The sequence below is a fragment of the Phoenix dactylifera genome, unplaced genomic scaffold (assembly GCF_009389715.1).
Source record: "Phoenix dactylifera cultivar Barhee BC4 unplaced genomic scaffold, palm_55x_up_171113_PBpolish2nd_filt_p 000140F, whole genome shotgun sequence".
Lineage (NCBI taxonomy): Eukaryota > Viridiplantae > Streptophyta > Magnoliopsida > Arecales > Arecaceae > Phoenix > Phoenix dactylifera.
The window spans coordinates 582,699-585,832 of NW_024067696.1; the positions used below are offsets into that span (position 1 = coordinate 582,699).

Here is a 3,134-nt window from a genome sequence, read left to right on the forward strand (position 1 = left end):
TCAATCCTAGCAAGCTTTTGATTTTAAGAAAAGAACTAGTAAATGCATTAAGATGAGAATGCTTGATTACGTTATGTATTATATTTGATTGCGCCTAATTGTTTTTTTATCATCCTTAATTAGCAGCATGTGTTACCTGAATTTCGAGAATCTAATATACAATTTTTCACGTAAATTACAATGGATGTTGTCCGTCGGGACCAACATACATGTAATCCTACTCTCTCGATAGCATGACACCTAACTCACGGTAAGTTTTCTTTGAAAATGTTATTAGTTGAATCATTGAACAGTGAAAAGGCTGAATAATACCGGTAACTTTCATTGAGAAAATTCCATTAAAAATATAAAAAAAGAGCTTTCATTGAGAAAAGCCAATCTTAATGTGATCTTGTACTGTGAACGGGCGTCCATGTGAGGATCCATTGGTCATTTGAAACATCTTTGATGATTTTGTTGTAATTTTCTTTTCCAGCGAAACCCTAAAGTCGAAACCAGGTATATAAAACTCGTCGTGGAGCCCGGCTCTTTCTTTATCGCCTGTGTTTCAGCCGTAAGCTCCATTTCCTTCGTTTCCTGTCAAGTTCTTTGTGATCGGAGATTCTTTTTATTTCTTTTCGTGCTGGATTTGCCTATGTTCTGGAGTCTTGAGCATTTTCCAACTTTTTTTTCTTTTTTTTTTCCTTTCCCAATCCTTGAGCTTGATGAAAGAGAGATGGAATTATGGACTTCATATACGAAACACAATACCCTCAACCGAAGGTACTTTTTTTTTGTGGGATATTTTTTCAACTTTTTCAATTAAATTTATCGTGTGATCTTGATTTTGAGGGTTTCAATTCGAAATTGCTTAAATGATTTTTTTCTGCGGAGAGGGAACCTCAATGTGATTTTTTTTTTTTTTTAATGCAAATGTATGTTGAGAGGGGAAAGAGTGTGAAGCATCTGATAATCCTTATAGCGAAAGCTGATGTAATCACTAAATATTGGATGTCTTTCCCATATCAAAACAGAATCTTAATGCTTGCCTGCCTGCTTCCATTGTGGCTCGCAAGTTTGGCTTTTCTGTTACATGCCATGCTAATTTTCTTTTTAGGTAGCCATTTTCCTAGTTTTCTAGTTTACTTGATCTTTATCATCTCATCACTAAAGTCTTTTGAAGCCATGAGCAACGAAAGTAGGTTAAAATATTCTAGTAAAAAAAGAAGAATACGTAAGGAGAAATCAAAATGAGGTGTACCAAAAATATTTGGTAGTAACTGATATTTAAATGATGTCCATTTACTGTGATATGTGCTTGTAAATATTTTTAATAGTAAATATATTCTATTTTAGTAAATGGTATTTTGTGAGTTTCAGTCTTCAATGCCCTAATTTATCATCTTACGAGCTCACAGTAAATATTTTACATCCAAAAATGCTAGGATAGATTATTACTTTTAATGATAAAAGCAGATAAGAATACGTATTATTTAAAGTCTTCAAAAAAAAACAAAAATTTTACCAACAATGACCTCGTCAATATATATCAACTTCCAGTTCTATTTGCACTAGATTTGTATTTAAGGACAAACAGATGACATGCAAGTGTAGGCATGGACATCACAACTTGAAATTTATAGGGCTTTCAGGGGGGAAAAAAAGAAGAAAAAAAGGCTTATAGATCTCTCTTTCAAAGTCGACATGGTTTTATTGAAGTTTTTTTTTTATTATTACATTCCAATATCTGTACTTATCAAACCATCTAATGGAGCCAATACTCTAGTATGGAATAACTGAGGGGAAAGCAGCTTGGCTCCATTTGTGGAAGGCTCACTTCATAAGTTAAAAGAAGGTGATCCGGCTTTCCATTCTATATGAGCATTATTTTATGATTATGTTAACATGAAGTACAGCTGCTGGTCGCTTTGAGATCAGAGCACACTGATGAATGATAAGAATTTAGAATGTTTTTAGAGCTGTGCGGTTGGTGATTCAAGAGGTGGATTCCCGCGAATGATGGTGAAACCTTCTTTCGCGCCAAGATACAGCCCAGTCTATTTACGTCGGAAAAGATCTTCACCTTCTTTCGCGCCCAGTCTATTTACGTCGGAAAAGATTGTCGTGCATCACAAGATGATGCCGGTGGGGCCTTGTGTCTCATCGGGAACGAACATAGACTCTTGACAAGGCGACACCTTTGCTACCGACGCATTCAAGGCTCGAATGAAGGTGAAACCTTCTTTCGCGCCAAGATACAGCCCAGTCTATTTACGTCGGAAAAGATTGTCGTGAATCACCAGATGATGCCGGCGGGGCCTTGTGTCTCGTCGAGAACGAACATAGACTCTTGACAAGGCGACACCTTCGCTAGCGACGCATTCAAGGCTCCGTCACAAAAGTTCCTTCTTCATTCAAGATAACGGCGTGACTTTCGATGTCCACACTGAGACGCAGTTCCTCCCCAATAAAACGGGTGATGAAAAAAATATTAAATACCTTGGCCATGGATCAGACGGACCTCGGAATAAATTAAGGTGAACAAACTTAAGCTCTAGTCGAGGAGCCATTAGCTGAGAAGTTGATTAACACGCGTCGACAATGACTACAGTCCTAGTAATGGGCTATCGTAACAGCAACTGGTCGATGCGACAACTCTGTATTTGACGCACGGTCAGTACTGTACGCTGCCTACGTAGATTGGCTCCCATGCCATGGCTATACTACCAGTCGTTGCCTGACCATCAGTGTAACATTGATTCAGAAGGTATAGACTTGCTCATAATTGAAACTAATCTAACGGTTTCTTCTACTTCTAGTTGGGTTATAGATTCTGGTTCTAGTGCTCATCTATGCACTACCATGCAGGGTCTAAAGGAAAGTAGAAGGCTGGCGGAAGGTGCGGTAACCCTTCGGGTTGGCAATAGGGCAAAAGTTGCTGCTGTAGTTGTGGGCACCTACCATCTGCGACTACCGTCTGGTTTTAGTTTATTACTTAGAGACTGTTATTATGTACCTGTTGCTAGCAGAAATTTGATTTCTGTTTCATGTCTAGCATAGGAATGTCATGTTTTTACATTTGACAAAGACTGCTGTTCTATTTATTTAAGAAATAAAATAGTCGCACGTGGTTTTATGATTGACAGTCTCTATCA

The 3,134-nt window shown here is 37.8% G+C and overlaps 1 long non-coding RNA gene across 1 annotated transcript; it reads left to right on the forward strand.

Moving 5' to 3' along the window:
- Positions 1-548: 548 nt before the first annotated feature.
- LOC120104904 lies at positions 549-2,904 on the forward strand. Its single transcript, XR_005507257.1, has 3 exons — positions 549-1,834; positions 1,957-2,746; positions 2,848-2,904. It is a non-coding gene; the product is annotated as an uncharacterized LOC120104904 (long non-coding RNA).
- The last annotated feature ends 230 nt before the right edge of the window (positions 2,905-3,134 follow it).